The sequence below is a fragment of the Lissotriton vulgaris genome, chromosome 11 (genome assembly GCF_964263255.1).
Source record: "Lissotriton vulgaris chromosome 11, aLisVul1.2, whole genome shotgun sequence".
NCBI lineage: Eukaryota > Metazoa > Chordata > Amphibia > Caudata > Salamandridae > Lissotriton > Lissotriton vulgaris.
This window is the reverse complement of record NC_141699.1, coordinates 967578669-967601584: the sequence shown is the minus strand read 5'-3', so window position 1 is coordinate 967601584 and position 22916 is coordinate 967578669. Positions and strand designations below refer to the sequence as shown.

The following is a 22916-nucleotide window of genomic DNA, read 5'->3' as shown; positions in this document are numbered from 1 at the left end:
ATTCAGGCACCACATTTTTGATGCAGGAAAATGCCAGCTTTCTTGAAGTAGCATTTTAGGAATGTGACTTCAAATCAGAATTTACCATTAAAGAGGGATTTAAATTACAATTCTTTAGATATGAAACTCGACATTACATCTTGCTCCCAAATGAAAGTTATCACTTACTATATGTAATAAAACCCAATTTTATCCTATGCGAGAGGTAAGCATTGCAGTAAGGAAACACAAATATAAGAGCTTTTTATTACCAGTAAATGTAAACGTTAAAGGTACATGTTAAAAATGGGATATCTGGTTGGCTAAGGCTTGCGCCAAAGCCAGGTAGAACCCACCACTCTAGTCAGGGCTGGGGAGTTACACGCCAAAGATAACCCCTGCTCACCCCCTTGGTAGCTTGGCACAAGCAGTCAGGCTTATCCCGGAGGCAATGTGTAAAGCATTTGCGCACGCACACAACAGCAGCAACATCCCAGGCACATTACAAAAGGAACTCCACACAAGGTTATATCAAAAATAGCCTTTGTATTCTCATAATACAGTTAGAATAGTAGTCACAGAATATACACTGTGCCAACTGGCACTAGGCAATATTTACAAAGGATTATCTACATATCATAGGGCCACATGGACCACTGTCAGGACCATCACAAAGCGAACTTGGTAAAAGGAAAACAGATCATAAATGTACAACCAGTACACACTGGTAATCACTGTACCTAGCATCAGCCTGTAACATAAACTACATTATGCACAGTCACCTCAGGCGCGAATTACATTATGTGCCAACCTCACCAGCATAAACACATTATGCAATCACCTCACAAGTCTAAACACATTAGACCCTAACCTCCTAAGCATAACTCACATTAGGGGCACAAGTCACAGAGAACATAATCTCACTAGCATAAACCATAATATGCAGAATAGCCTCATAATCAAAACCACAGTTTAGAGGTATAAAAGAGGGTGCGTAAAACATTTTAAATGCATTACATTTCCTAGCACCACATCACATTAGGGCCTGGCGCCCTATAAATATAACAGTCCCCCCCTGGCCCACTGGCCATCTGTAAGGGGCTCAAATGCCCTATGTCCCAAAAGTCAGGGCGCGCTGCAAAGGCAGCGAGAGTCAAGGGTGCGACACTGCGCAAACCTAAACATAGCAGCTGCCCACCACTTGCTGGGCAGCTGGGAAAGTGTGGGGCAAAGGAGTGCGTCTCAATTCTAACTTCACAAGATGTGCCCCCAAAGAACTGTGCCCTAAACGGTGCAGCTGGCACTAATTGCTGTGCAGATGTGAACAATGGGGAAGGCCTGGCACCTTTGTGCCACTTCTGTCCCTCTCAGGGACTTTCTCAAGAATTGTGCCACATGTTTCAGCTGCCCGCACTTGTACGGCACAGCTGTGGATCAGGGAAAGGGCCCTGGCACCACTGTGGCTGGGGCTTTCAATAAACTGTGCCCCTGTTGGAGCCACTTAGGCTCTAGGAATGCTGCGGAGCGTTGGAGTCATCTGGCTTTGAGAATAAATCTGCCCCCATGCATTGCAGCTGACCCCTGCAAAAGTGGGGCAACTGGAGAAAAATGCCCAACATGGCCAGCATGGGCCCACAGGGCCTTGGGACCCCCACGGTGGCCCCCTAAGCATATATGGCCGTGTTGGAGCCCTCTAGGCTCTAGAGATGGTGGGTTCAAATGTTGGAGCAGCCCTCTGCCAAGCAGGGCTGCTCTGAGAGAGGCACCGGTGTGGTGCCTTGACTTCAGCACCCCCCCCAGCCGGCTGTACTCACCAGCTCTTCCGGGTGGGGACTCCTTTTCTGGGGGAGCAGCACTTTTCCTGCGGGGCTTTCTTGGACTCCTGGGAGCCCCGCACTGCTGTTGGCGGCCTCGGCCGCCATCTCGGATTCACCCGGGCCCCGCAGAATGAGGGTTAGGCTCCCTCCAACACAAATGTAGAAGCGGGGTGGGCACCCGCTCCATTCATAAGGGGCAAAGTCGCGGGGTGGGCACCCGCGCATAAAAATAATTAAATAAGCGGGATAGGCTCCCGTATTAAACTATGAAAATAAGCGGCCATAATGCAGGGTGGGCACCTGCTCTCAAAATACAAACAAATCAGCGCGGTGGGCACCCACTCGATCACGGCATCCCGGTGGAATCACCAAGGTGGGAGCACCTCTCAAAGGAGAACAGCATCGCGCTGCGCAGCCCACGCTCCTCCTTAGCTGGGCAAGTAAAAGATAGCCACAGTCCTGGGGCCAAGGCAAAGGAAGAGCAAAAAGGTCCAAAAGGCCCTGGAGGCATCAGGGGGGACTGGTAGGGCCCAGGGGCCAGCACACAGGGCACTCCAGCAAGGAGGCAGCCCCCATGGCGGTCCCTCCTGGGCCCCACCAGCAACAAGCCCCCCTCTGTCAGGATCCTAAAAGAGAACAACATCATAGGGTCACAGCCCTATATTTATATCACATTTTCCTTTGTCTACAACTGTAGGGCAAGGGGAGAACCAGATACAACTGCTTCAGGAGCACTTTGTTTTGCTCAGCTCCCATCTCTATTCATAGGACAGGCCAGGGACATCAGACGCACCACAGAAGGTGAGCCAGCATTTTGGAGGGAAGGCACAGCCCTATTCTGGTCCCAGGTGCAACTCCTCCCTCCCATCTACAAGCAGATCTCCCCATTCACCACCGGGCAGACCCATCCTGGCTCCTGGAGCCAAGATCACCAGCCAGCCCCTGTCAATCACAAACAAAACATGCAATTCACATCGGGCAGGCAGGCACTGCACACAGAAATGCCTATTCTAAAAGTGGCACTTCTCCACTAGTCACAATAAATCTGTGCACACCATTGCACATCATTTATTCTCACGAGTTCACACATACTAAACCCGCCCCTGCACTCCTCTCACATCAGGAATTACCATGGACACTCATATCCCCCATGCATTCCTATGGGAGGGCAGGCCAATCTCACCACACGCACTCAGAGAGTGTACGCACTTTACACTGGGCCACAGTGCTAAATTGCGCAGAGGCTGCAACTAATAGTATCAGGTCATATTTAAAGGCAAAAAGTTCAGGGGTGAACCTGCCAAAAGGGCCAAGTCCAACACAACCCCCTACCAGCCAAAACACAGGGCAAATCAATCACCACTGTGATGGGCTTCCCTGCTTGGGGTGATAGAACACGGACGCGGGCCCGCAATGTAGGGACACCCTCCGGTTCTACGCCACGTGGTTCCATCTGAAAAAAACTCAGGCCCAAATAGGCTACCCCAATGGTACTCCCTAGTTGTCCATGGCCAGGACCAGACCTTAGGCCACCCAGATACCACTGGTCCTTGCCAATCCACAGAGTGGGGGGCAGTAACCCCTAGCATACAATAGCCATTCTCCAATCCCCTTCTCAGTGTAGTTCCAAACTACCACTGATCCTTCAGCGTAGGGTCTTGCAACCTCAGGCTGACCAGAGGTCACGGTCACCCTACCTCTACTTCTGGGGTTGCTCACTCTTCCAGGAGAAGAACCCTCCAGAACACGACTCTCCCACCAGTTCAGGACTTCTCTCCATCAACTGGTCTACCACCTGGGATCCACATTCACTGGATGCACCGGGTCAAAGGCGAGGTACTCCCTCCCTCTGCACCCACTTCCAGAGTTCTGCACCATCCCACTGTAGAACAGGGTCCTTTCACTTAAGATAGGCCCCACCTAATCTCAGGGTAGTACTACCGCACTCAGCCAGGGACCCTAAAGATCCCGGCTAGGTCTGCACCACCTCTTCTGGGAAACACATGGTCTCTTCACTTAAGATGAGCCCCACCTGTATTCACAGGGGTACCCCTAGAAGGCAAACCAGCCAGGACACTGATTACAGCCGCCCTGCCACCCAGGGCAGGCAAACACCTGAACCTGGCTCCCCAACCTAGGGACGCTACCCTTTGATCAGATGCCCGGCGAACCAGGACTTCACGAGGGTTACACATAACTAATGTGTTGTGTGAGTCTGCCTGGCGCAGATCTCACGACCTCCTGTCCAACTGACAGTGCTTGCAGATCCCCCAGGACAGAAGTGGCGTCACCGTGGCCAATCATTGGCGACTCAGACGTTCTGGCTGGCCCCTGACCCACTGGTTCCCACTGGGTACTCTTTCCCCCTCTCACTCCTCCATCTGGACTTTGGCACCCTCCCAACTGGAGTGGCACCGCCAGACACCAGAACTACTGGAGCCCTGCTTACAGAGGCTCCAAGTTCTCTAGACACTGGGAGATCCTCCTCAAATGGCCTATCAGTACAGCCTAGACTCCCAACCTGGTGTTCCCTAAAGAAACCATCCAGGCCCTGAGACAGGGTTTTGGGCACATGGAGACATGCAGTCCCACCCACTCCTTCTCCTCTGAGATAGGACGTGAGGCCTGTCACCAGGACCTAGCTGGGCTACTCTGAACCTCTTCCACCACTCTGGGCTGGAAGACACCTCAGCCACTCCTTTTGGAATTACTCTCCAATGCAAGCTCCTTATTTCAGAGAACTCACACCCAATCATCCAGCAAGCTCCTTATTTCAGAGAACTCACACTCACTCGTCCAGTGCAACACACCTTTCATCCACACACACACCCCCAGACCGGTGAGACAGTATTTACTGCTCCTGAATCTCAACCTGCACCCCTCTTACTCAACACTAGGTACCATACTCTGGGAACGGGACGGAGACTTCATGCACTGGACACACTTTAGCTGCCACCACTGGATCCCACCCTTATTGGTGAATCCAGAAAACTCATACTGCACTTAGGGGATGATCTACCCTGCTGAGCTAGTGACTCCATACCAATTAAGTCCCCACTGTAGGCCAACCCAAGAACCAGCGCAATGGTTCAAGGGCCGTCTCTCCTCCAGATTCACTGGTTTCTGTCCTTGGCAGGACACCGAACTCATAATGCACAAGAAACACATTTCCAAAGAAATGACATTTAGAACCAATTTAGACACAATAATCCCTTTCCCTGTGACAATCTAAAATGCATAGTTTTGTAATGAAGCCAGTTGTCGCTGTGGTACTGCGCAAACACAAGTCCTAATCCCACCACTGATCACCAATGTTAGAAATGGGATCTCTGCCTGGCTTTGGCGCAAGCCTTAGCCAACCAGAGATCCCATTTCTAACAGTACATTTTCATTTTTTTTTTAAATATGCTGTTCTCTGCCCTGTGGACTGTGGAGGGCCTGTCCTAGGGGTGGGGTATATGTACTAAAATGAAAGGTTTACGCCTGACAAAAGATTTATTTTGCCAGGTTGAAATGTCAGTTTAAAACTGCACACACAGGTTGCAATGGCAGACCTGAGACATGTTTAAAAAGGCTATTTAAGTGGGTGGCACAAAAAGTGCTGCCGCCCAACAAGTAGCATTTAATTTACGGGCGATGGGTACTAGGGACGTGCATGTAAATTAAATGTGCCAATTGTGTATAAGTCTATTTCACCTTGTTTAAAGGAGAGAGCGCAGTCCGTTTAGCACTAGTCAGCAGTGGTAAATTGAGCAGAGCCCTAAATGCCAACAAAAGCAGGTTTAGAAAACAGGACGGTGAAGGCAAAAGGTTTGGGCTGACACTGCAGAAAGTGCCAAGTTCAACAGACAGTACGTGACCACTTCTGACGTTTGTTAAACCCAAATTCAAGCAGATGTACTTTGGGCTGTAATCGGCCTCTGCTGTTTTTCACACAGCAATGCATTGATTGTTCTGTTGTTAGACAAATATAACTTATTTCCCGAAGAGAACTCTAGTGTTCAGTGAGAGTAGAGAGATTCATAACATTAGCTTGAATAGGTTTTTGAACATCTTGATAAAATATGGGTTGACAATAACACAGGACAAATGCAAAATAGGGGTGAAAGGAGTGGAGTGTCACGGACATTGGTCGGATGAAAGTGGAGTGTCCCAAAAAATTGAATTAGTGAAAGATATCGAAGAAGCCCATCAACACACTGTAGGGATCATTTGCAATCATTCTTGGGACTAGTAGAATATTACTCCTGTTCCATTACCATGTTCACAGGTAAGTTATAATGCATGTGAAAATTGATGTTAAAGAATGCTAAATTTGTATGGTGTAAAGAGTGTGAAAATTAAATTGTTGCTTTAAAGAATTATATGGCTACTGTTCCTGCATTGAAGCCTTTCAACAGACACTACAAGAGCATCATTAGCATGGATGTTAGCAATGTTGGCCTTGGCCCTCTGTTAGTGCAATACTCTAAAATAAAGGAGGGTATCATAGTGTACATGTACAGACCTTTAGGATACTGAATTGTCATACTCCACCATCGAGAAGAAAGCTTTGGCAAGTTAGTGAAGAGTGAATCATTTCAGAAGGTTTCTATAGGGAACGGAATTCAAAATCTTCACAGATCATCGTCGCATAGTGAATGTTCTCACTCTGAAAAGAGTTGACAGATCTTCTGCTAGAACCTCCCTTTGGGTAATGAGAATGAATGGCATAAACTTTCAACATGGTGCACGTTTCGAGGAACAAGAACGTTTTGTTGGATTGCTTGTCTTTGATATGAGCAGAGGATGCCAGTGAGTGCAGAGTAAGGACGCATTTCTTAAGTATGGGTGTAGCCATTAACCTGAGGGTACGCCACTGGCTCTCCATGGGTACTGATAAACAAGTGCACACACTTTAAACACCTCATCCACACCTACAAACCACTTCACACATTAACCCTTACTACTTGAACAACCAAATTTACTTTCACAAACCTTCTGACACACTTCAATTCAGCCAGTATCTCACTAGCAGGCATCCCATCCTTACACAAAAGTAGAGTGGGGACATGCCTTCTGATGCTTCGGCCCTAAAGCCAGAACGACCTCGCTCATTTGTCTGACAAAATATAGAGGACAAAAATATTTTGTGGCCAAAATATTTTAGCAAAATATTGAGGACAAAATAATCAAGATGGTAAGTGCAAATAGTTAAGTGTAGATTTACTATTCGTAACACCATGGCAACACACTTTTGAAGATATATATTGTCAAGGTACTTATATGTAGGGTCAGACATAGTAAATCTCTGCTTACCCCAAGAGACTTACTTTCATGATATTCTTGTCCTTAAAATTCTTACTACAATATTTTGGCCACACAATATTTTGTCTTCGATATTTTGATCAATCAACCCTCCCTCTGCACATCAGAGCCTCCTTCTCTCTTCTTAACTTTCACAATACGGTGAAGACCTGACTTTTCTAGTAAATCCACAGGGCCGGCTTCACACCCCTGCTACAGAGTGCCTGGATACCCTCACAGGTGATTAATGCACTATAAAGTAACACATAACATAACTAAGGAACTGTTTAATTTATGGAATTTGATTTTAAAAGGTTAGGAGCTGAGATTTGGGTTGCCTCAAAAGTATTGAGGGGTTGTGTTTTCATTTGGCTCACGAGGGACACATTAGGATGAGTGCTACTAAACAGGGTGTCAGAGCTGTGTATTGGTGACCAAGGTTGAACTATGTCAATTGAGTCCTTGGTAACCAAGGCCAATGCACAGCACAGCTATCAGGCACTTATGCCTCTACAAAAATTTGTTACAAAGTCTAAATCTATATTCAGAACACATTTATTCATATGTTACTCGTGTATTTTCATTCAGAGATCCAAAATTACCATGAATTCACAACAAACATATACAAGTGTCAAAATAGAATTCAAACAAATTTGATGCACAAATATAAGTCAATTATATCACTAAAAAAGCGATGCATAAATTCAGAATTGTCAAAACTCAACATAACCCAATGCATTTAGGGTTCACCATGAACCCTTCTTCAGGGATTTATTAAACTTAAAGTAAATTATAGATATTAGCAGATGTTAATCTTCAAGTTCTTCGGGATGGTTCAGATAAGGAATCTACAACAAGAATGTACAGATGACTGGAGTTAGAAAATCTATAGCACAGTTAATAAGATTCACCGTCACCTGGCTCCTCAGAGTTTGCATTCTCCAGAATTTTAAGTGAAAGAATACGTGTCAATGATCAAAGGGAACATGAAACGGCCGGGTGACAAAATAATGGGAGGTGTCCATGCAATGAGACAATACATGAAAGTTCATAAAAAATATGTGGTAAAAGCCCTCTTGCAGTATGAAATGGACTTAATGCACCTGAGCCAAAAGATCCATAGCTTTCAAACAATCACCCATAAAGTGACTAAAAGTGTGGTTCTATCTCAAAATGAGTTGTGAATGAGTACCTGCCTGTATTATAGCTAGATTTAAAGTAACCTGGACGACAAAGTCGAATCCAATCTAATATTCAGCAGTATCATCTGGTGAACAAACAAAGTTTTAGTAAAAAAATATATAATGGTAATTACCTGTAACCTCAATGTCCTAGAACAAAGTAAACTAAAGTAACATACCCCAAGAGTCCGAAAATCTCGGTTCGATACTCCAAATAGATGTGTAATAAAAGACGTCAATGTATCGAAAGTAATGCCTGCACAATGGTAACAAAAGCGTGGTTTGTAATCGACATGTAAAAAACGTGTAAAAAGGATTATACTCCGTTTTAATAATGGGACCAAAGTCTCCCTCTTACCAGAATCTGATACATTAAATCCTTCAAAACATTAGCCGTCCAAACTATCCCCAGGACTGCTAGAGAGATAAAGAAACAAACTGTCATACCCCTGTCGTATGAGTACGGTGTTTGAATGTATTGGAACAGTCCTGAAAGGTAGCACATACCTTCAATCCCCATGAACGCCGAGCCTCTCGCTAATACATCCCGGTATGGAAATGAATCAATCTCAAAGTAAAAGCGGCGTCCTCAAGTAGTGAGCTCGTCGCGTTCCGTGAATCGTCATAGAAATAGGACTAAGTAAACTCACTAACCTGTCCCAAAATGGCGCAGTCGGAAAAATGTGAAAACTGCGCTATGTGGGTTCTATACTACCATGAGTCATAGTGAAAGGAGCATAGTGCTAGAAAAGTCCTGACAATAACGAGAATGTAAGTGCCAGGAGATACAATAAATTCAAAACTGAAAAAACGAATGTGAGATATGATGTTAAATTCATAGAGAATGCAAAAGTCCCCTTGCAATCTAAATGTTTACAGGTCATAAGTCATAGAAAACACAATAGCTCGTAATGGTCATTAAGACCCCCTGGGATTACGGTTCCCAATTTTTTGATACATTCAGTTTCTTTGCGTGCTAATGTGGTGTTTATGTCCATGCCAATGTGTAATGTGATATGTTCCAGAATGGTAAATCTTAGTTGCGGGATAGTATGCGCGGTGTTGATCCAATGCGCTGCCAGTGAAGAGTTCATGTTTTTATTTCTGATGCGACTTTTATGCTCTACTATTCTCGTTTTAATCTTTCTGCTGGTCCTGCCTACATAAACTAATCCACAAGGGCATTTGATTGCATAGATTACATTTTCAGTAGAACAGTCTGAGGTATGTGTCCGGGATATGGATTTCCCAGTTTTAGGATGTTGAAATTCTGTGCCTATGATAACATTGCCGCATTGCCCACAGTTGTGGCATTTACGCATGTCTTTGAATTGTTTGGTCTGCTGTTTTGGGGTAGTTGTTTTCAATAACTCTCTCAAATTTTCCGCTCGGGTGTGGGCAAACAATGGAGGGTTAGTAAAGACATTGTGAAAATCGGGCGGGTTATTTTGAGTTTTGACAATTGTGAATTTATGCATCGCTGTTTTAGTGATATAATTGCTTTATATTTGTGCATCAAATTTGTTTGAATTCCTTTTTGACACTTGTATATGTTTGTTGTGAATTCATGTTAATTTTGGATCTCTGAATGAAAATACACGAGTAACATATGAATAAATGTGTTCTTAACATAGATTTAGACTTTGTGACACATTTTTGTAGAGGCATTAGTACCTGATAGCTGTGCTGTGCATAGGCCTTGGTTTCCAAGGACTCAATTGAACACATTATAACAAGGGGATCTGGTACCCCTCCCACTGCAATGCACGCATACATTCTGACTAACTTTTAGATTATTCTCATTATACATACTGATGCAACTACAGTAGGAGTGCAGGCCCACCCATTTCTTAAAATTTCTTACCACAAGGTTGAACTATGACATTAAAAGAAGCATAAGAGGTTGTTTATCATGTGCGTGGAGGGATACATTTTAGAAAGTTGTGGAATTTTCTCAGTAGAAACAGATCAAAGAGCTTTCCATGGAAAAAAATTGGATTTAATAAAAATGACTGTAAAAGTCATGAATAAGCTGTATGTTGTGGCTCAGTGGATTAATACGTCCACAGTGGAGGCCTGTGTTCGACCTCATGATTACATGTTCAAATCCCGGTGGGTCCACTCACCTTTTCATCCATCTGAGGTCAATATGATAAATGTATGCCGTTACAACGTGATCATTTACATCGCAGTACGTCACATCGCGGTTATTAAAACGCAAGTCGTTACAACGACTTGTGCTAGAGGTGCTGAACTTAGGAAAGTACAATTTACTATTCCTACTCCAGTGTGTGTAACAGTAGGGAAGGTGATGGAATAGTAAATCATACTATTCCTTAGTTTAGAGCGCCATCCAGCACAAGTCATTGTAACGACTTGCGTTGTAATGACCGCTATGTAAATGTATTCTGGTGTAACAACATCATTGTAAAGCTCTTTCACCCAATATAATGAGTATTATTGAGTAGGGTAACAATAAAAGATCTGTTATTCAGCACCAAGATGCCTATGGGTGAATGTGCCCTTTACAAATACATGTGTTAGGTGCTTCTCCCAAGTATGCTTTTGTTGACTGTTTTTTACTAATGAAGTAACTGTGATTGATGTGATCATGTCTCTAGAAGAGTTGAGGGAGAGGAAAGGCATACCTAAGCTTACTGGAATTGATAATGGGTAACAGTTTATATCTCATGCCATATCTCATGCCATGAAAGATTATTTTGGAGACAAATTCTGCGGAGCACATAAACACAGCAGTTTATTATCCAATGAGTAACAGATTCGTTGAGAGGTAGAATACAACACTGAAGGAAGGATTGCAGTTGGCTCTCTTTCATGACAACAACTGGAAGAGAGCCGTAGGTAAATTAGAATGGACATATCTCGCTACCCATCACAGTGTTCAAGGTAAGATTCTGTGTAAAGTCATTAGAGATAAAAAATAAAGAGTGTTGTTATCCTAGAGTGTAGAAAGTTGCCAATCCTGGGATAAGGATGGGAGAGATGGTCAGCGTGCTGTTCGAAAAGGTTTGTGTATAGGTGAGGGGTGCGTGTGAGGAACAGGTAAAGGAGTAGCAAAGGTCTAACAAAATTCTCCAAGCCATTGCATGTTAGAAAGATACATTTGTGTACTGTTCTTTTACATGACTGTAATGTGTGGAACCCAAAATAAATAATGAGAGGGCCATCACATCTCACCAAGAATATGGAAGATCAGAGTGGGGTAAAGGCAAAAGAGTTGCCTTTAACTAAACATGTGTTGCCCCAGAAAAGTTTGTGTTGAGCTTTCAAATGGATAGAGAGATTTGTAAGGTACTGATGCCAATTCTATGTACTTTTAGTGGGTTTTAGTGGGACTCCATTTCTTTCTTTCTTTATTGTTTTTTTCTTATTTACTTTATTGTATCGCTGTTTGCTAACAATGTTCTTTTCTTAGACTATCGCATTAAGTATTTTCAAGTGCTCAGTTTGTTGATATTTAAGGAAGGGAGATGTGGTGCATCTTGTTTACTTGGAATGTTGTTAAAACATTAAAGAATTCCAGTGAAGATTGTTTGGGTTGGAGTAACGGGGCAGTTGGCTATCAGGCTCCCTCCGTGTAACTATGAACTCAATGAAGCTCCTCTACTTACTTGCTGCCTCTTTCTTTCGAAGGGACTTTTCACAGTGTCATCCAGAGAGGCATGTTTGGTGGTAAAGGTGATGATGGATATATTCTTTCATATAATGGTGAGCTGTATTGTGTTAAAATGTCCATATCTTTCTTGGTTAGTTGGAACAGCTAAACGTATTTGTAGTTAACATTGGGTGCATACTGTCTGTGATAGAGTATTTTGTATGCATATGTGATACGGTTGGTGTTTTTTAAGGCACATGGATGGGCAGTTCATAGCATGTGATACAATTGGTGTATTTTAAGCCACATCGGCATGTTCATTGCTATGTTGACTGATCCATTGGCTTTCAAATAGCTTGGTACATTTCCCAGCACATTATCTGCTATCTTGAATGGCAATGAGAAGCAGGGACAACATCCAAGTTTGTAGAATTATTCCATTAAAACAAGAGAAATCTGAAAACCTGTTGGAATGGCAATTTAAGAGCTGTATTGGGAGCTTCCAAGATCAGTATGAAATGTATGTTTTACTTATTTCAACTTACAGATGTATTAGTGGGTGCCATTGACTTCATGCATGCTAGGGACCCAGTTTTAAAAATGAAATTCAGATTTTAGCGCACACACACTTGATTCGGTTGCAGTATGGACACATTTTTTCAGAGTTACCTTTGTCAATTTCTCACTCAATGTCAGTCATAGTCTAACTTATTCAACTTTTCTGACCTTTGCCTACCCTGCATTCTCCACTGTCCAAAGCATAGAGATTTATTGCGGAAAGACATGCAAAAATAAACAATTGATGATGCCTGCACTGAAAAAAAGGCTTACTCTTGGTTCTTTTACAAAATGTATAAATAGCCAGTGGTGACTTGTCAGGAGATCTAAGCTCAAAGCAGCAGATGGAATATTAAGTGCCAAGAACTGAGATGCAAACCTGTGCAATAATACACCATGCTTTGCTAGGACCTCCTGGAGGGAACTTCTAAGCTTTGATACTGGACTACTCATTTTCCAGACAAAAAACTGCCATCCGACTGCTTTATTGATGACCTGTACTTGTTTTATGTGGGGAGCTGGTAGTCCTTCATGTTACACACTACCTTGGTTCACTTTTGGAGTTGACATCAGGTCTGATTTGGAGATTGGCAAACGGGATATACATATGTGACTGATAACCTGTCCGCCATATTACAAATCCATTATATCTGGTAAAAGAATATCCGTCACATGTGTGACGGAGTAAGCCATCTACCAAACTCTAAATCAGGGACTTAATTCTGCATCACCATCAAGCATGGAAGACAATGCACCAAAATGTCAGAGGGTGCGGATTTGACATCACTAATACTTTAACCTCAATGGCATCATAGGAAATTAAGTCATGTGACCTTTTACCGTTTGGAGAACTAATATAATAACACATCAGTTTCTAACACAAATGTCTGTTTTAGGTCCACGTTGTATTTCAATAGGGATGCTGGCATGATATGCCAAGGAAATGCATTTGTTTTCATTTCAAGTAGGGATATAGTGACACGAACAATTTAACATTATAAACCAAAAGAATGTCTACCAAAAACGGTGGTGGCGTATTGCTTCCCGCAGTGTACATCAAAAAAGGAAAATATATTCATACAATACAGGAAAAGGCTTTCAAAAAAGATAAAGTTAGTTGTTATGTCCACTTCTATTGATCTAAATGGAATATATACTGACTATGAATTATGTTATTCGCTAACAGTATTTGTTATCGTTGTTAAAACACTTTGATTGATTACAGCTAGAAAGGCACTGTCACTCTTGCTAAGGATAAAGGGGAAGGTTTTGGTGAAACAAATTATTTTTCATGTATTCAAGATTATGAAAAATTATACATTGCTTACCAATGTGTGTTCCTATTTTACTTTGTCCTTTTTTTTAAAGAATGTGATTTGCCAGTCTGAATTTATTTCATAGAAGTGGATGCTAGTCTGAGCAGCAGACATTAAACAGGGATCATCAGGAGACTGTTTATCTTTTGCTCTTGCAACTGCTTTTGCTACCTCTGAGACCAGTGGTCGGAGGGGCAGTGCCAGCGCATGGGGCAAGCCAGGGGTCTCAACAGCAACCCCTAGCGACCCCTAAATGACTTGTCCATACCATCAAGTGTAGGTCTGAAGACATCTAACACAAAGCTTGATAAAGTCCTCCAAGTCATGAATGTTTCTACTGCATCACTGAGTTAATTTGGGGAGTCCCACTAATTTTCGAGAATGCTAGATGACCAAAAAGCAGATAATTAGTTGGTTAAGGGAAGTTGTTAGCCAATTAATGGCCAGGCCCTAGCAGCAAAACATCCATCTTAGTATTATTGAGAGCACTATGGCTAAATTAATTCCACATCAGAAGGTTTCTTCTGGACTGAGGACCCAAGATCTCTTGGGCCTATTTAACACATGGACAAATCTGCAATTCATTGGTGTTGAAATTGAGGCTCTGGATTGTTAGGTCTTTGCAGTTTCTTGGGTTGTGAGTGTCTGTATGTACTCTGGGTGAGTGACATAGTGAATTGCTGAGTGACAGAGAGCTGAAGCTTTAACCCCTTGTATGCTTGTGACGGAACCGCTCCGTCACAAGCCACGGGTGAGCTGTGCGTGTGACGGAACGGTTCCGTCACGGCCCACTCGGCGCGCCTGCGCGGCGCGTTCCATTGGGCGGGCGCGTTCGTGACGGAACCGTTCCGTCACAAGCACAGCTCGCCCGCGAGCCGTGACGGAGCGGTTCCGTCACAAGCACGTGACCACCGCGCGGCCGCCCTACCCCCTTAGCGCTGCGGCGGAATAGCCGCCGCAGCGAAGGGGTTAAAAACCTGGTGCATGTTAGAGTAAAGGAAAGCTAGAGTTGGTGTCAAATGGAGCCCTGCTGAGACCTATGCTGGGTTTGCTGCTCCTATGGGCCTTCAGCTGTATACAAGAGTTACACAGCAGCTTGTCATGGCTAATTCCTATGAAGACTTTTACAATATTTAGCTATTATAGAATTAGAATTCCATAGCAGTTGAAGATAGATGTTAAAAAGTAGGTGTGTGCTTATCGGTGGGGAATGAATGGGGATTTGTTAGCGACGACACAGTTTGAGCAGACAATGTGAAGGATACAATCAATGAGAGAAGAAATACCTTACAGGCGTAAGGTGAGGAACCTGAGCACTCCTGTGTGCTGAAGAAAGCAATTTGCACAATAATATTCAAAAAGAGTTCAAAGTTTTATTCACTTAGTTCTTTCGCAAATGTAATTCATCCTTCTGAATTAGAACATGTTCATTTGAATAAACAAAGTTTGAATTAAATGCTGTTTAGTTATTCCATAACAAGTCCATGAATTGGAACAATTCAATGCATTAAAGTTGTAAATGTGAACATCCCCCCTGCATTTCGAGCCAGAGAGCTCTTCTTCAGGGGGTCAAAGTGTTCTAGGAAAGAGGAGGAGAATCCAAAGTTACTAATCAGACCCATTGTAAGTACATGCAATTCCATTCATGAACCCATTGGAACCTACATAGATCGACATCTTCAACCTACGGTTACCCAAATGGAAAGCTACTTACAAGACACCACAGACATTTTGTCCAAAATCAGCAATATCATCATTGACCATCAAACACCTGTTATACTGTGTACAATAGATGTGAATTCTCTCTACACATCCATCCCCCACAATCTTGGAATTCATGCCATAGAAACAGCTCTACTTAAAACCAACAAACCACCTGATCTACAAGTCTTTCTGATGGAACTCATCCAATTCACCCTGCTACACAGTTACTTCAAATATCAAGACAAATTTTTCATTCAACTCTCAGGCGTAGCGATGGGGAATTGTGCTGCCCCATCGTACGCAAACTTGTTCATGCATGATTTTGAAACTCAACACATTCTGTCCATTCCTCATTGGCAAGACCATCTCAAAATCTACTATCGCTACGTAGATGATATTTTTTTAATATGGACTGGCACTGAACAACAACTCATTTTCGCCATCAATCATCTCAATGCCATAAATGACAGAATTCAATTTACTCACAATTTCAACCGGACTAGAATTTCATTTCTAGACATTGACATCACCATCAAAGACACCAAATTGGAAACAGCCATATACATCAAACCTACCGATCGCAATAATTACCTCCACTATTCAAGTTTTCATCAACCCAGTCTCAAAAAACACCTTCCGTACTCACAATTCATGCGAGCTAAGCGCATAGCTTCTACAGATGAAATCTATAGGCAAGACAGCACCATCATCATGAACAAGTTTCTCAACAGAGGTTACCCTAACCACATTGTTCAAACCGCGCATGACAGAGTAACCAGCATTGATCGATCTACTCTACTCAAGTCCAAAGCTAAAACAACCTCCAATGAACAACGAAACGTTTTCGTTTCCAAATTTTCCACCAAAAGTCACTTGATCAAAAAATGTATTACCATTGGCTGTTACTTCAACTGGAACCGGATTATAATGCCATCTTTAATGAAATGCCAATTTTTGCATACCAACTTTCTAAAAATTTGCGAACAATGATAAAACCTCGCATCACTCAATCGCCCACCTACAAAGGAACTATCCCTTGTCACAACTGTTTGAATTGTCACAACATCATACCGGGAAACAGCATCACTCATCCCAGCAAAGGCACGCAAATTCTGCTACAAGTTAACGCCACATGTGATACTACCAATGTTGTGTATTTATTGAAGTGCCCATGCGGATTACCCTATGTGGGGAAGACCGAACGCAAAATCAAAACGAGACTTAATGAACGCCGGAGTAACATCAGAAACAAAATCTTAAAATCTTGTGTTTCTTCCCACTTCACTCAACAGAACCACAACATAAGTCAAATTTGTTTCCTCGTCCTTGAGGTAGCCAACAAACCAGAAGGCATAGACCCAAGAAAATATCTTCTTCAGAGAGAACTGTACTGGATATTCAAATTGGGCTCTGCCCACCCTAAAGGACTCAATGACCATCTGCAATTTAGCAGCTTCCTTTGACCTATATGTACATTCGTCTATTATCCTGTTGGTTTTCTCTTTTGACTGCATTTAAATTATACTTTTGTTCTTTTCCTCTGCTTTCGTTCCTTCTTACCTTTATATCACACTCCTTTGTTCTCCAATGTTCCTACACCACCCTCGATTCACACCCTTCTATCCATTCTATATTCTACTTTTATTATACACCTTTTTGACCTTTACATTTTTTCATACTCTTGTTTTTCCTCTGCTTTCCTTCCTTCCTACTTTCATATTACACTCCATTGTTCTCCACCGTCGATTCACACCTTTCTATCTACACTATCTTTTACTTTGATCATACACCTTTTAGACCTCCACATTTTTTCATTCACCATCTCACCTATTACTCCATTACACTGCATTTTTTCTACAATGCATATCTATGATTCCACATTCCTTCTTTAACCCTTTGGTAATCTGTCCCTTTTTTCGGTCTTCATCTCACCTGTTGATCACGAGTAAGTAAACATCCATACTGTTGTCCACATGCATTTCATTTTCAGGTACAGGATTCACCAGCACCCCGCATTCATCCATTTATCTATATATTTATTCCCCACTTTTATGCTCTGTTATCCATCCTTTTGTTTATTGTTTTTTATTTTTTTTTATTATTTATTCTTTCACACTTTTTTTCATAACTTTATTCTACCATCTTCGCTCACCCACGGTTCGCGATCCCTCATCTTAGTCCACTTTTTATTTCTCCTGCTTACTTTCATCCTACACATGCGTATACTCTTTAAACACTTCCGCATTTCACGGGCAGTATCTTCTCCGCGTTTACAGCGTTTGGATTCTTCGCGTCTGCCGTGTTATATTCCTGGTAAGCTCCATGACTGCACGGGCCAAACACAACCTTTTTAACGAGGGGACACTAAAATCACCAATGAGCACATTTTAAATTCATTGCCACGCCAGTTTTTGTTCGTTGTAAAGCCATCTTTTCTTGAAAACGCTGCTCTAATTTTTCTCATTGGCACGCCATTTCAATCTTTTTCCACTTTTGAGGTTTCTCAATAAAGCACTAAATTGCATGCACGCATGTTTTTCATATTCCCCACTTTTATGTGCTACATTCACAATCATTTACCTTTGGTGAATTTTGGTTTCCTTCAATATTCTCGACGCACTATTTATAGACCGTTTTTTCAAATCCTGTTCGCTTTTTACCTATCCCTCACGTCACTGTTTCACTCGCTAGTAGTAGCCTCAATCACCATTTCACCCTCATTTATCTGTCTATTTGCTTTTCACTCGGGACCTGATTAGTAACTTTGGATTCTCCTCCTCTTTCCTAGAACACTTTGACCCCCTGAAGAAGAGCTCTCTAGCTCGAAATGCATCGGGGATGTTCACATTTACAACTTTAATGCATTGAATTATTCCAATTCATGGATTGATTATGGAATAACCAAACAGCATTTAATTCAAACTTTGTTTATTCAAATGAACATGTTCTAATTCAGAAGGATGAATTACATTTGCGAAAGAGCAAAGTGAATAAAACTTTGAACTCTTTTTGAATATTATTGTGCAAATTGCTTTCTTCAGCACACAGGAGTGCTCAGGTTCCTCACCTTACGCCTGTAAGTTATTTCTTCTCTCATTGATACTCTGCCCCTCCCGGACAGAAAGGGGTTCACCCTGAGCACCCTAAAGGATTGAACCACACCTATTCATCGTTTAAAATCCTTTCATTACCAAGGAGTGCAGCGGACTTCATCTTTTTCAAGGATACAATCAAGACACACTGAGAGCAATACTCCAAGAAAAACTTGATCTACCCAGGAGACACCTTGTATACACTAGTCATTGAGGGCTGATGTTTGACAAGGAGTACTATCCATACAGCCTACGTTTACTATCACAAATAGTCACTGGACTAGAATTATTTCTACTTTAGGAAATGCCGAATATTTATTCCCACAGCTGCATTCAGCAACACGTTCTAAATCAGTTATATGTCTATTACTTTAATTTTTTTAATTTCATGCATGAAAGTGATTTGCACGCTTCCTGGTGCTTGGACCACAGGACAATTCATAATTTCAATTTAGCCTGCACCATATGTCACAATGTACATAGTAGAACGTGTACAGCCAGGGCACAAATCCTAAAAGAAGAAGTGAGGGGACGCTGACGTCACGACAGGAAGTAACGTCACAAATGGTGTCTTGCACCATCAGACTCATTGCCTCCCCTCGCTCACCCCTTAGATGCGATTGCATCAGAGAAGCCAGCGCGTGAGCAGCATTCTGAATGGGCTCCGATCTCGCCACAGAGAGGTCAAAGAGTGAATGTGTGGCTCCATTTGCCCCAGTTATTGCGCTCCCAGTAAAATAAGTGGGGGGACGCCGTCCACCACCGTGGTACCCCGACTCGAGCCCTGTGTACAGCACATATACAACCAGTTACAAATGTAATAAAATAATACTTATATCTGCCCCCCCCCCCAAATTAACCACCTGCCAAGAACCTACATGTGTTCACCATGCAGCTACTACAACAATAAGCCTTCAGACGACAGACACACAAGGAAGGCCAATGGACGTTCAGGGTTCCTGACTATAAAAGGAAATTAACCCTAGCGCTGAGGGCAAAACAGTTTCACCCCTGGATCAAAATACTCATACATAACAAACTTTTTAGGTGACCATTCTTCCAATGACTTGTTTAAAAAGGGGCAATGACAGAGGAACACAGAATGGAGCCTGGACTCCTCATTAGGTAATACTAGATCTACCCTTCTTCAGGTCATGTATTTTGTCTCCGAAAGGACACTGCAGTCAGTGCCTAATTTGTGGCGGTGGTAGAAGGTGGTGGGACTTGTCACTCATTTTTAGGGCCCAGGACTTATTTTCCATCATCAAACTTTCAGCCAGAGCATGAGATGGAAAGGCATAAAAGAGAGAAAGGAGGAAGAGAAAGATACGAAACCAGTAACTCAGGGAGAACGAAGTGTAGAAAAAGAGTGAGCTAAAGGCAAAAGAAGTGTAGGGTAGTGGAAGAAAGATGCACGAGCTGGAATTAAGGCTATTTCATTCACCTTGCTCTTCGACTACCATGCAATTCAGCAATGCTGGCCACCACGGGCTCCTAAGGCACTGTGACCCCCAACTCAATTAATTTTCAACTGAACTCCGTCTTAATTGCCCGTAAGACAATTTGCTAAAAATACATACATATAAAATAAATTAACGATATATCTATAATATGCGATAGCCCTAGTGACCTATGATCATTCTTAAGTTCTACGCGTTTCGAAGAGCTACTACACAACAGGGACTCGTGCTCATAATCGCAAAAAGGACCGTATTACATGTACAACGACAGCACGTTAAAAAAAATCAATCGGCTTTTATGGCAAATACATTGAAGGTGTTCTAGGCTTTCATTAAAGAAGGCATTTACCTCGGTACAGAGACAGCGAGTCCAGTGTCACGCGCACCAACCAGGTGGCAAGGCCCGACACAAACATGACAAGAGGCATTACTAAGAACCAGAGAGACCCACCTCAACGTGTCACACGATGGAAGGAATACAAGCTCGCCTTAGAAACGTCCAGGAGCCCTCCGGAGCATGTTGCGTGTTGAATTCAGCCCTTGATAGCGACTGCCCGCGTGATCACGGGAGAACCGCGCCTCGCCCAACAGGTTCTGACATGATCTCGACACGAGGAGAGCACGCTTAACTACCGGCTTTACGCCACCGGGCTTCGTCTGTGTTATTAATGTGTTTACTCCGTCCTACCATCGCCAATCTTCCTTTCAGGCAGAATAAGGGAATTCTAGAGTGCATATTTCAGGAAAGTAATATTTAGATGTTGCGACGGGCATTTCTTTCCTAGTTTGAACTGAAAAAGTAGACATATGAACGGTGAAGTAGCAAGGGTGCCATTGTCCCTAAAGCAAACAAGTAAAATGCCCCCTCGCCCAGTAGTGCACAGTGCAAGGGAGCCCTAATTGAGGTGCACTGGCCTTTCACCCCCCTGGGTCCGGTACCGCTGCACTCGCTGCACTATTATCGATGCCTCTGAATATAAAGCAGATTCGCCTTTCTTCATTCAAAATATTTTTGGAAAACTGGGCGGTTTCTGTTTAGGGGAAATCACGAAACTAGAGTTTAAACGAAACGCACATTTTGATTCGCCTTATAAAAAAATGTTTACGTTTCATTTTTTATTGCTTCAGATAGGGATGGCAAAATGCTGTCCAAACATGTACAGACACATTTTCCCTGCTGTAGAACATTCGTAATATCAAAAGAGATGCATCATTTATTTACACACAAATTGCTATGTGAATGTGCCTGGTCATGTTAGTGCAGTAATGCCATCCACGCTCATCTTTGTCAATTGGTTCTTTGTGATGAAGCAGATAAACTGCTGAATCATTTCACTGACATATAAAACGATTTGGACACTTTTGAGAGAAAAGTGACAAACCTGCATCATGCGCCAGCCGTGCTTGCGGGTGCTTCCTGCTGTTTGGTCTGTTGCAGGCTCGGTGTTCTCCTCTGTGTATCTTGGCTGTTCGGGTCCTGGTGGGGGGTTGCATGGGATATCGATGGTTTGTTGTAAGGCATCGGTGTTGACGGTGTGGTGGTCCTCTCCGGCATCACTGATGTGTTGTATTATGTACTTTGCTGCAGGTGTTGTGCGTCCCACTGCGATGTGAAGGGTAGGTGCGTGTTGTCTTTGTGTTGGCATATATGTTGCCACATTGTGCTAATTTGCATGCAGGCTGTATGGCAGTGTACATTGTGACTGGGGTTGCTGGATTCCTCTTCTAGTGGGTCAGTTGCTGGTAGTGTTCTGTCACCTCCATGACGCTGGTCTTGTTTTCCTGTGGTCTGCACTCCATCTTCCTTTCCCTCTTCTCCTTGGCCTTCCCCGACCCCGTTGTTCCTTGCTGGTGTTCTCTGGGGGTTGTGGGATTTGAGTAGGCCTCTGCGCTGGGGCAGGGTGCATCCATGTTGCTACGTGCTTTGGCTTGTTTCTGGTGTATTTTCCACTGGGTTTTTATGGTGCATTGTCCTGCCAAACGTGTGGGATTAGCAGGCCTGTGGCTGGTTTTCGCTACTTTTTGTCCCGCAGTTGGCCTCATTGCATAATTTTTTGCCTTCGTATACCGCGTTTTTGCGGTGCGACGTTGATTTTCACACGGACATTTGCCACGTTATCTGATGTCTATCGCATGCTACCACCTTGTTGTGGATTCCACGTTGCCACGGGGTAATTTCGTTCCATAGGCTGCGATGTTGAAAGTTGAGTTATGTACTCTTGCGGTAGATATCACACATTCTTGTGAATATACCCCCTAGTTACTGCATCGTAAAGCATGCAGAAAAACTGTAGGTTAGATGGAAACCTATACATTAAATAATATAGGTTCATAGTAGAAAACATTTCAGTTTCTAATCTTATGTGTATCAATAAAAAGGTTAAATGTGATGTATTCAGGTGTTATAATAATTCAAATCATGTTTATCAAAATAGTGATGTGTGTGGAGAATTAATGAAATCTAACATGGTTTAGAAATATGTATGCGTACATTTGAAAAGTTTAATTCTAAAATCCCATATTTGCATATGTGAAATTGTGCACCACATGAGAAAAGAGAAATTGGTGCTGCACATTTATAGTAGTAGTAGTAGTAGTAGTAAAATCTTTATTCGGTTTAATTTTTACAAAGAGAACCATAAAAGTGTACAGACATTTTATAAAATGTAACAATACAGATTAAGATTCAGTTTGGTAAAAGATCATCATTGTCTTATCAAATAATTTTAGAGGTTGTTATTTTAAAGGTTTAGCCTATGCTTAAAAATGCATTTTAAGAAGGTGCTAACAACTTTACACACGTGAGCCGAATTTAAGAATTGTAGCCATAACATAGCAGGGCGACATCTTCTAAAATGTAAGGATCAAAGCAGAGGGATTAGCCAAAGTTTGCGGTGAGCAGAATAG

General features: G+C 42.7%; 1 protein-coding gene across 1 annotated transcript in view; it reads right to left on the bottom strand.

The window, feature by feature from the left end:
• Nucleotides 1–20577, bottom strand: part of GPR87 (G protein-coupled receptor 87) — an 85397-nt gene extending 64820 nt beyond the window's left edge. Inside the window, exon 1 of the mRNA XM_086944909.1 lies at nucleotides 20461–20577. The gene's annotated coding sequence lies outside the window, so the exon portion shown is untranslated. The remainder of the gene's footprint in view (nucleotides 1–20460) is intronic.
• Nucleotides 20578–22916: the final 2339 nt, after the last annotated feature.